The following is a 13,233-nucleotide window of genomic DNA, read 5'->3' on the forward strand; positions in this document are numbered from 1 at the left end:
TTTTTAAGAAATAGATAGGATTTATTTCTTAAAATAAATATAAATTTTTTTAAGTATGAATAATTTAGACAAATATACTAAACAAATAAACTAGCCCAATATAAAGAAAATTTCGAATTATCACAAGTCTTTCCTAAAAAATAATGCTATATGTTACTACAATTTTTTTATATGCGTGTGTGGATGGATAAATATACAGATATATAGAAGTAACTAAATATTATTGATAACTTTGGGATAAATAAATCTTTGTGGCTTTGGTTTTGTACAATGATATTAAAATTCTTTTTAATCGTGCAACGTTATATATAATGAGATGTTAGAAGGATGACGGGATCTGGACGAGTGAGAAAAACGAGCTTAAAACTATATGTAAGGATGAAGCCATCTCTTGTTTTTTTTTTTCGAAATTATTTTTCTCTAATTAAGGGCAAGGTTGTGGGGAATTAGAGTTATTGATAATAGACAAGAAGAGCCAAAGTCTCCAGCAAATCCATCCAAAAAATGGGACAATATCCCGGCACTAAAACGTGAAACCAAAAGTACAAAAAACCAAACAACTAATTAAGAAAAATATTATTAATTCACTTTTTAACATACTCTTTCAACACATTCATTATTGTTTCTTTTTAAAAAACACATTCTTTATTATTAATTAAAAATTGTTTAAATCCCACTCACGAATATGCAGATTTTAATCAATAAAATAATCTATTTGTAGGTGTGTTATTAGCAATCCTTAACAATATTTGTGTTACGATTTTTCTTCCCCACAGTAATAAATACATGTTATGAGATATTTGTGTCAACTAAGTCTGAAGTAGCTGGCTAATTAGCGAAATTAACGTAATCGACCAATCGTACCTTTATTTCTTTTCATATGAAGTTTGTGAGATGATACGAATTTCCCTTTTTGGAAGTTCATTATGATGATTATATATGGTAAAAAAAGTTGACAAGTCAGTTGAAGGTTAAAGCAATTGAAAGTTGACAAATTAGAATTGTTAAGTGCATGTATGTCTGGTTGTTTCTAACGGAATTTTTATCATTTTGAGGCACCAAACGCAAAAGAAACAACTTTATTACTTTTGCGTTTTATTAATTGGAATTTGTGCACTGTAATTGGAACAAGGAAATTAACAACATGTTCTAAACTGACCTCAAAATCTTAAATATTTTTAATAAGACTTAAGATCAAATCTTGTAAATGTAAAGAAATAAATTAATAGGCAATGACTGAGGTCACGGAACTAGAAATTATTTATTATAAGGTCAACTATAAAGATTAAAATTCATTTGATAAATATATAAATGTTAAAACGTATACAATTTTTTTGATAATTATGTGTTTTCTAACATTATCCAAAAACATGTAATAAAATATATATTACATATATAGGAAGACATATTTTTTATTATCATTCAGAAAATTAAACAAAACAAAGACAACTAGCTACGCAAATGGGACATTCCCATAGCATCAGATCAGACACCATTGCAAGATTGAGGAAAGACGGACTATGTTGTAAAACTATTAGATTATCATTAGATGAAGTACCAGATTTTGATAATAAATCTGCTCAACTGTTGCAATCTCTATAGGCATATTAAACATCTTTTTTTTAAAAAAAAAAAAAAACTCAAAATTACAAATGAAAAAAAATCAATTTTATATGTCACCAAGAATCTTTAAGAATTTATAATAAAAACATCAGTACATTTTCATTAGATCAAAATGTCAATAAATTATCATTAAACCAAAATATCAGTAATTTATCATTGGATCAAAATGTCAGTACATTTTCATTGAATCAAAATGTCAATAATTTTTTCACTGAATCAAAACATCAGTAATTTTTTTTAGACCAAAATATCAGGATATTTTCATTAGACTAATTTGTCAGATCCCAAATTTCGTTTCATTTAAGGATAAAATATAATTTAATCTTGATCTTCCACCCTTTTTTCAATGTTGCAAGCATAACATTATAATAAACACTTAAAAAAATAAGGAAGCAAACATGAGTTAGAATAAACATAATATTGATTAATAAGCATAATTTGTCTGTTGTTATGAAATTTCTAATGTAATAGTATTTTACTCAAAATATGAAACTAAAACAAAATTACATAACTATTAAGTTAATCCTTACAAAAAATGAGATCCAACTCAATTTTGTTACTATCTAATGTTGTCACAATAGAAATTTTTCAAAATAACATTCTACCAATGTACAAAAATAAACATTGTAACAGTGTATCAATCATTACAAATTTATTCAAATTATAATAATTAGTCAAAATTTACTTTAAACAAAATACAAATATATCTTATATTTCACTTCTTCGAATCATGGCGACGGAGTAGCCCTGGTGTGGGTATGAAGCTCATGTAATTTTATTGGTTTATCCTATGAGATGGTACATTAGGGAATGTAATTTGAATTGATGTTGAATGCCTAACTGGAGCTTGTTTTCTATAACAATTATAAATAGTGACTAGTTATGCATGACATAATTTAACAATAACTAATCAGTTATATATAAAAGTTACTTACAACACTAGGAGTCAGAGCACTTTGAGTGGTAGGCTGGAGTTGGAGTACTTTCAAATATGTTAATGTTGTTCAACTTGTGGAGCAAATTGAGAGCAATTGATCTCATTCTACAAATATGTTAACATAAATAACTTGTAAGCAACAATAAAAATAATCAATCAAATTTTTAAAAATATTACTTGTGTTGTTTGTGGTTGCATTTGAGTTACAATGTTTGTTAAAACAATTATATTTATTATTTTGTTTGTTCTAATTTATGTTTTCTTTCCTATTTTTAAGTGTTTATTGTAATGTTATACCTATAATGATAAAAAAAGAAAAGGAGGGAAGGGGGTGAAGATTAAATTATATTTTACCTGTAAATGAAACGAAATTTGGGGTTTGACAAATTAGTCCAATAGAAATGTACTAACATTTTGGTCCAAAAAAATTAGTAACATTTTGATCCAATGAAAAATTACTAACATTTTAGTCCAATGGAAATTCAGTGACATTTTGGTTCAATGAAAACTTACTAATATTTTGATCCAATCTATTCAACAGTCATGTTTGTAATCATTTTAGAGACATTTTCGTCCCTCTGTGCTACGTAGACTCTTTGATTAATGTAACGGCGAAAGTTAATCGATGGAAGGATTTGTTGTACTTTTTTCACTTTTTAGGACTAAAATTTAAATTTTTATCTTTTGAAAAAAAATTTGTCAATATTCTATATATTCAGGAATAAAAATGATTATTTATTCTAAAATATAAATATAAACTAATTTAAGAGTCATGTATTATTAGTATAAAAAATTTTATATTGTCAGTGAATAAAAAATATCATTAATATAATATTTAAGATAATTATTATAAAAATTAAAAATTTTATCACTATAATTTATAATTAGATGATCGGATAAATTGCTTTGAACTACTCTTAGTATTAAAGACTATTTTCTATTAATTTAAAGTAATACTAACTTTTACTGGCTAAAATTTAAAAACAAATATTTGTTTTTGTTTATTAACATCAACGGTAATTATTTTCTTTTTGAGGTTTAGTTATACTTAAAAAAATTATTTCTTCTTAAAAATATATTATGTAAAAATCAAACTTATATCTTTTCTCATAAACTTAATATGTATTATGAACTGAATTAAATGCATTGAATAAAGAAACTTCTATTTCATATCCTTATATCTTGAGTGGATCATATGAACTATATAGTTGACATAGTCTTATTGTGCCGTGAAACGTACAGTTGGGTATGAAGCTGGACACGCGCGGCAAGGGAGAGAGTGTGAGATAAGAGTTAAGAGAGCACTATTTTGATTTTTGCAATATTTCTCCCAAACAGAACAGTGGCTTAGATTCGTTGGCTTGGAATTCTGATTCGCTTTAGGCTTTACTTTTGGGCCAGGATTAGTCGTGGGTGGGCCATAAACTTTGTCTCTCTGTCTCGTCCTCATTGGCCCATTTGTATTAGCCTCCATTCTATATTATACTCCTTTGCCACTTTTCAACTGCTGCTTCAGCATCCTGGAGCATATTTTTATACAATCCATTATTCCGATACTATTTTTTTTTTCAGAAAAAAATATTATATGCTATTATAATTGTGATACAATTTCTTTTATTTGCATGATTGAAAATATATGATCTCGAAGTACTATATATAAGTCTAACAATAATTATATTAATTATTATTTAATTAAATAGATTGACTTGCTAGATTAAAATTCTTTTTAAAATGGTATTTTTATTAAATAAATTTAAAACATCAACCTATTTAATTAATAAACTAAAATGGATATGCCAAACCTTAACTTGGTTTAAGTTAGACCGTAGGTTCTTAATAGACAAGCTAATTTATTTTTATCTTTGTCTCTATACAATTGTATAACGATCAAGAAAGCATGACATGATACCGAAGGAAAAAATACTATCAAGCATATCAATTAATATAGAATTATTTTGAGTATACAGTTGCATTAAATATTAAATATTTAAAGGAAAAATATTACTTCCTATAATGATTTCATCCACTTTACTGATTTCGCCCAACTTAAATATGATTATTTTCTATGAAAATACTTGTGATATTTATCAAAAAAATATTATAGATAATAAGTGGTTAGCATAACAACAATGATTTATATAGTTGCTGAACAAAATAAAGAAAGAAAAGGCAATGTATATTTTTTTGAAAGGCAAATAAAAAAATAAAAAAAATAGGGCAATGTATATAGTTCTCACACAATGTAGTTGATTGATTTCCTTCTCTTCAATTTGTATTTCAATTTATTTTTCCTTTAGTCCTAACAGCAAAACACTAATCAACGATACATATATGCTAGTGTTTGTGCTCGCGTATCATAGTTAAATGAGATTATCAAACCGGATTCTACTTACCCCACATATCTATAATGCTAGAGATCATCCCTCATATTTTATTATTAATTATGTGTATGATTGCCTCCTCTACTTTAGGCAAGGTGAGGTCCATTACTTGCCCAAAGAAGAAATGGTGTCTCTAATTTGATTGTTGAGAGTTCATGCTTTTGAATATATTAATCTACCTTGCCGACTTCACATCCCAAATTGTTGAGACATAAATAATATTAAATGCCGTACAAGCATAAACTCGAAGAAAAGAATACTTGGCAAAATCACCACCAGTCATTCCTGCAAGATAAAATAATATTTCTAGGTATAAAAAACAAAATATTTTTAGGTCTAATTAGATAGGTATAGCTCATTATTGACTAAGGAGGTAGCAATGTTTAGTTCAACTTTTAATTTCTTCTCTTCTTCCATCCAATAAGGAATCATGATTTCACATTAATCTTGGGGTGAAGCTATCAAAGACAATAAAAATTCACGCCATTAGATAATTAGGTTAATTTGAAGTTTGGCGTGAGCCCAAAGATGATTAAAGTTCAACTGTTCAAGGGTTAAGAGATTATCAACTGTTATATGGTTGAAGTTTGTTTATATATTTAGTATTTGTGGATGGACGGGATAAGTGATTCTAATTGATCATGTCTCATTTCTGTCATATATTCTCACTAATTCCGTTTAGAATCTGATAAAAGTCTGAAATATTTCTAGGATGTTCTTTGATGGAGGGAATAAACCTTTATTGGTAGTACTAAAAAATTTAACTACGTTATGAAGAATTTTTTGAAAGAATATTTGATTTCTGAAAGGAGCATATGAAGAGACTTAAGATTAGGTAAGATTTGAAAATATGCGGTGTTGCAAAAAATTAATCAGAATAACATTTCAAAAATATATTATGAGAGGAATATTAATTAAGGTTGTCAAATTAATAATTTCTTTGAAGACATATGGGTGTGAGCAAGAAGATTTTTTTTCATGTTGTAAAGAACTAATCGAGTCTATGATTTGAAATACAAGACAAAATTCTAAGTTATTTAAAAAGCTTGACGTGAAAAATTGAAATGGTATTTCAAGGTTCCTTTAAAAAGAATCAAGATTAAAAGGTAACATGAAGAAAAAAAAATGTTTCTCAATCACAACAACAATATCTTTTATATATATATATATATATATATATATATATATATATATATATAATTTCAATTGAGCATTATAAACTTTTTTTCTCTAAGAATCATATTTAAAGTATTTGATTCAAAGTCATATAACTCATTTAATCAACCATAGTTTTCTATTGTCGTTATCGTTCAGTATCCCGGGTTAGCAACCTTTTAAATATAATTGATCAAACTAATAAACAGCTTAAAAAGAAAAGAAAATTTCATGCATCACAGAAAGTGGAAGGAGCTCTTCATATATAGGATATTTGTGAAATCTGGGAACAAGAATGATGTTTTTATTATAAAATACCCAGACTCTTTCTTTTGATCCTCCGCACACTGTCTCCTAAACATTTGTAGATGCAAAAAAAAAATTGTTATTCTTTCAAAAAATATTTATTACTAGTACTGTTGTTTGAGAACTTATATATATATATATATATATATATATATATATGAGTTAATTTGTATTAAAAAAAAGGAGTTAATTCGTAAATGCTTATAAAAAAAGGATTTTGTATATGAATCCCTTAATCCAAAGCCGCAATGTGAATAGCTACTATAAACACGTCCATGTATTATGTATACTGTTATTGAACAGCCAAAACATCAAATAAGAAACATCATCGATCAATGACTTCAATTTTAAGTGGAGTTTGACATGCATGCATTTAAATCTTTTCGTCTCTTGTTTGCTTGTGATCTATCTTTAATTTCCGGTATTTCTGCTGCCCTTTGCTTGAGGGTACTTCCCAATTTAGTATTTACTTCCGGGCCTGCTTAAGTATGACTTAAATATGTACACAACGGCTGTCTATTAATGAGTGGATAAACAAGATAATACCCTTGTTTGATTTAATTATTCATGATAACTTCATCATCCACTCATGGCGATTAATTAAAAGATACAAATATGAGAAGTCTAACTAAGTTTTAGATTATATCAATACAGCTTTATTAGTCATTGCCCCTAAACTAATACTTAAGGAATCAATTAATAAAAATGATTTGATTAGAAATTATGGTAAAAATGTATTCATAATTCTTTTGGAATTTGGACCCCTCTAAGACTACTTTGGCCTACAGAAATAAATAAAACCATGCATGCTACTTAGTACAAGTTCAATGTTATTAGGCTCAATTGTCTTGCAACTCAACGTCTCTCATGGATTGAGAACTTTTTATTGATAAATATTTGTTTTATAATTTAAAATTTATAAAATATATTACTTATATTAATTTTGTTTATATAAATAAAATATTTGTTTTATTTGGTTTTGATTTTTTAATGTAACAAGATTTTTTTGTTAATCTTAGTGGTTAATTCTAACTATATTTGATTTGCTGAAATTTTGTTTCTCTCGTGCACGTGCAGATTGAACGTTGGGAGTAACATTCAAAAGGTGGTGAAGGTGGTATGTAGTTTTTTTTTTTTGTTTTTAGATATTACACTTGTGTCTATAAATATCACTCTCTTTTAGCCAAAACACACACAGAATTTTTATTTTTTTTTGCATTTTTCTCTAAATTTTTTTAGAGCAAGAGCATTGGTCACGATCGAAACCAAACCAACGGGTTGTTTGAGTTTGAGTTTGAGTTTGAGAGAGGAGTACAATTAGATTTTCTTATCGGTGCAGTGGAAGCTATTTTTTTTTAAGGACAATGTTTGCGCGCTTCAACCTAGACTATTAAAAAATTTTCCTTTAAAATTTTTTTACTTTGTACTTATTGTATGTTATATTACATTGTTAATCCAGGTTCTGTCGTATTCTAAAGTTACTTTGTTACCGTTGTATTGTTATTTAGTTTAATGTTTTGCATATTCTTCTCATTTATTCCTTTTATTTTATTTTTTCTAATAGTCTTAAAGAGAAAAATCTACATTCTTCTTGCATATTGTTTCTACCGTAACAATCTATTTTATCAAAATGTTTGTCATGAATATGATTAAGTTCATTTCTAGTAAGCCTGGAAAATTTATGGGTGAAAATGCAATCTATTATGCACCATTAAAAATGTTTTTATTATATTATTTCATTTCTTTAAATTTTAAATTAGTGAAAGATTGTTGGAAAATATTTTCTTATAATTTAAAATTTAAAATTAAAATATATTTTCTTTATCAATTATATTTTTAAAGATAAAATGACTTTAGAATTAGCTTCCATGAAAAACTAAAAGCATCCCACTACTTACTACTTCTATTCCTATATGTTAGGAAACTATCTTTTACTCACAATTTTCTTTGTGAACGTTGGTTACAAGTCTTTAACATTAGAAAGAAGTTTGTTATTCATTTTTTATTTTCTATTTCTTAATGTTATTGTTGCAAGTATTTTATTGTTACACGTTGAGTTATATATGTAGCTCTTTCTAAAAAAAATAAACACTTGAAAATACAACACAAAAAACAATAAAATGAGCATAACACAAATAATAGATATTTTACTTATCTCTTTACAAAATTCTACTATTATTTAAAATATATTTTGGGAGTATGACACATGTGTTAGGAGAAGGTCAAGTGAAGTTAGAGCTATCTTCAATAAATTTTCTTGTTTTAGTGGAGCCTATCATATTTTTGATATCAGGAAAAATTTAATAAGTACTTTTTTGTTAGTCCAACAAGGATACAAAGTTATTTTTGAGTCTAATAGAATTGTTATTACTAGATGTGGTGTTTTTATTGGTAAAGGCTACATTTGTGATGGTCTATTTAAGTTAAGTCTTATGTCTCTTATGTCTCTTCAGCAAATTTTTTCTGAATTATTTTTTGAGAGTAAGAGTATTGACCATTAGAAGGTTTAGAGATTTTTTCGTTTCACACAATCGAAATCAATGGATTGTTATATCTTAAGTGGAGAGTGCAATCAGATTTTTTTACTAGTCTAGTGAGAACGTTTTCTAAGGATAGCGTTTGCGCGCTTTAACCCTGACTATTTAAAATTTTCTCCCTCAAATTATTTTTTCTTTATGCTTATTATATGTTATATTACATTGTTAATCTATGTTTTGTTATATTATGAAGTTATTTTACTACTATTATTTTGTTATTGTTTTGTTATTTAGTTTAAAGCTTTCCATCTTCTTCTCATTTATTCTTTTTATTTTATTTTATTTTATTTTTTCTAACACTTTTCTCCTATGTAATGAGGCTTGTGTAGGTATGAACTGAAGTATGGGATCATGAACACAATTTGTTAATAGCATAAACTCTATATCAAGGAATTGATCTCAGTTGAGCTCTCATACCTCATTAAGCCAAAAACATTATTTTGACTCAATAAGAGCACTATATAAGTAAGCCTAACAAGTATAAGATAAAGAATCTTTTCTAATTTTATGCATTTCATCTACTATTACAGAGACTGAACATTAGGGTCCTTGCAGGTATTCTACTGGAGCTTCACTTACAAAATCATATAAAAATTATAAATTTCGCTTTGAATATTCTCTGCCATGTTACTCTTTTCAATATAAAAACAATTTTTTAATCTTTTACTCTAGTCTTTAGGGAAATATGGTTAGCAAAATGGATATTAATATATTCTTTAATCAAGTTAAAACTTGTAAATTTGATTACTTTTATCACATTCATTTTAGTGATTAAAATAATGTTCTGGCCACAATCAAAGTTTAGGTAAACTCACATGAAGTTGGGGCAAGAGTGACAACCCCTTCAATTTGTCTTATCTCTTAAGAAAACGGATTCCAGTCTCTGATTATTTAGTTGGTTAAGTGATCAGAAAATGATTTGATTGTAATGAAGAAGATTAAGTAACTGATTGGTCGGTTTGAGTTATTAATTAGTAAATTCAGCGGAACGTTTTCTTAGGGTCTAATGTTTGATAAACAACTCTGGAAGAACAAGATTTCCAACACCTGAATTAGTGTGGCAACCAGTAAGATTACTTGAAAATATAAAAAGCAAATAAAATATTTCCCCTAATATTTCTTAGTTAATAGTGTTTTTGACTTGTATTACCAGATTCAAGATTTGCATAGTATGGAAAATTCGAGAGCAATGATGACTTAAATTGCGTGGTAGGTCTACTTCACCTCGTTAACTATATACATATTAGGGACAATGGATTTCTATTTTTTCCTCAAAATCTTAGTAGCTAACCCACGAATGGCTGTTGACAACAATGTAAACAAATTTAAGGAGGTTTTGAGATAGAGAGAGAGTAGATGACGATAGGCACATTAAGGTAAACATCAAAAAGATTTCGAACAGTTTATAAAATCTTAGTGTCTTATCAGGTTTAATACTATAGTGTCATGACTTAATTAAGTTGTCTTAAGCCGACTTATATATATATATATATATATATATATATATATATATATATATATATAATACAATTAACTACAAAATACTATATATCTTTAAGAAGGGTCCAGTATCACTTCAAGTAAGTTCTTTAAAGATGCTTTGCATCATGTAGAGGGCAAGTTTCTAAGAAAATTTTCTTAGTTGCATTAATTGAAGAGACTATACATGCAGTTCTATCTATCTAATCATTTTTCTGTCATTTATATTCTATCTACCTATATAAATATAGTACTTTAAATACAGACATGCACGTATACTTCAAGAACATATATTGGCATAACTGCTTAGCAAATAAGTTGGATTTAACTTGCTTTTCTCATGACATGGTAAGGTGGGAATGGGATACATGTGTACTATAATCCTTGCTCCATTAAAAGAAAATTTCTGAGGACCTGAATTTGGAGGGTTTATTTTCCATGCTCTTCTTTTCATAAGACACTAGTATGAATCATATGATTCATAATAACTTTATCTAATGTTAACACGATATCATATCGCTTTTCCAATCTAAAAATCAAACTGAATCTTGCCTAGCCAAAAAGTATAGCGTCATTCTCTGTATTTGTGTGAGGGTTGTTACCAATTTACCAAGCAACTAAAAGACATGAAAAAGTTTTGACAAATAACAATTTCACAAGTTCATCATTGACTTCCTCCATTTTGTCTAGGTTTTCATGGTGTCCTTGAAAATCAAGACAAGAGATCAGGAGAAAGCAACGCTGACACGTGGAGGGTAAATAACCAACAAATTAAAAGTGGTGGCTGTCACTAGTCACAACAGATTCTCATATCTCCACAGTAAAACGATACCATAGAATTTTTGTGTGCTTAGTTTTGGATTTCATGAGCAGTTAACCATGTCTACCGACTCAAAATATAAAATTAAGAGTCCAATTTGCATTTCTTGAAAACGGAAGTTCTTTCTTTTTTATTAGAGAAAAGTTTAGGTGAGTTGAGTTTAAAGTTCTCACATTAATAACAAGAGAATTGAACCTATGACTTTATAAAATAAATATGAATTTATTTCTTATTAACTAAATCAATTTTTGTCAGCTGAAAATAGAAGTTCTGAAGTTGCAAAATGGATTCAAGTTTTATCAGCTGTGTTACCCGTTGCACTACGAATGTTCACACTAACAACCCCAAAATCTTTTTGCTTTCGTATGGGTTATGGTAGGTCAACCTGATCTTAGATCCGGATTTATTTTGCTGGCGTAAATGTATACAATAAATAGTGACACTCAAAATCGAATTAATTAATCCAAAATCTAAAAAACTGAACCGAAAATTTTTAAAAATAAATAAATGATCAGCTTTCTAATTCAAATTTAAAAATTAAGAACTGTTTTTTTATTTATACATCGAGTTAAACTTAATTAGATTTAAGTATGTTGTAGCATTGATAATTAATTTAAAAGTATATTAACTATTCATATTATATTTTGATGAATTCCTTTAAACTTATATTTAATGTATTTTGATTATTTAATTTAAACTCGTGTTCAATATAGTATAATTGAATTTTTAAATTTTGATAAATTTATATATTAAAAAGCTCTAACAAGAACAAAAACCATCCTTGAGCTGAAGCCGTTTTTGCTCAATTCAAAATTTCAGTGATAAAGTTCTCCAGGAAAATAAGTCTTAAATGAAAACGGTAAGGATAAAGATGCAAGCACCTTTTGCTTTTCTTTGCGGCAAATGCCACTGTTTGGTGATACATTCACCAGATTCTGAAAAGTTTTCACTTTTCTGGCCAAGCTTAAAAAGCACGGTGGAAGTGGAAGCTTTGGCATTTGGCAGGTAGCAAGAGTCCCAATACGTTGTAGGGTTTAGAATCAGCATGACATTCCTGTTGTCCACCTAAACTACTGCAAGGTCCTCGTCAAGATAAGGAAGGGTAACAGACAAAGATAACATTCTCAGTGGGAAGAAATACTAACCACACATTTTTTTTTTCCAAATATAATTTGTATAAAGTGGAATTATACGCTGACCTTGTCAAAATGTAGCCCCCCTAAATCATTTGATGAGACCAATATAAACTCTTACATAAACTTTGTTTTAACAGCAACTTTTTTTTTTACGTAAACTTAAAACATTTAAAAATTTATAACGAAATATATTGTGGTGTTTCTAACATAGAGCACAAGAATAAAATTCATTGGGCAGAAAATCAAAGGATCACTTTGGATTAGTGTGTCCGTTGCATACAACACGTGGCCGAAGCTACAATTATCAAAGCTCGATCAGAATGTATAACGCCGTTAATGTTTAGGTATAATGATAGTACCAAAGAATGCCAAATCACCAAGCTTTTTTTAGGTACAACAGACGAAAACATGTTGGACATGGACAGTGAGTATCCCAATTGTGCTATGCACCTATCATGATAAAATGCATCAATTATTTTGACACATTGACATGTCAAACTACCTGCGTCTACGTCGTGATCAAGCGGGGGGACAAGTGTCTTGCACGACAATACTCCAATAAGGAATTCAATTGGAATTTTGCTAGTTATGCATGAATTACAGGGCCCCCAAACCCAACCAATTTATATATTATCTGTGTTTGTGCCTGGAAATATTTTGTGAAGCAAGCAACAAAGGTACAACTCGCAGATTGTGACTAGAAGGGGTTTGGCAGGCTATAAGGCTTTGATCCCTACTTCATGCACTACTGATAATAATCCATATAAAGAGTCAATTTTTAACATGCACACTTTAACATTAGTGAAGCAAAAAAAAAAAAAAAATGATTAGGGTATTTCAACGGGATTAAAGTGACCCT

Source organism: Glycine max, chromosome 7 (assembly GCF_000004515.6).
Source record: "Glycine max cultivar Williams 82 chromosome 7, Glycine_max_v4.0, whole genome shotgun sequence".
NCBI lineage: Eukaryota > Viridiplantae > Streptophyta > Magnoliopsida > Fabales > Fabaceae > Glycine > Glycine max.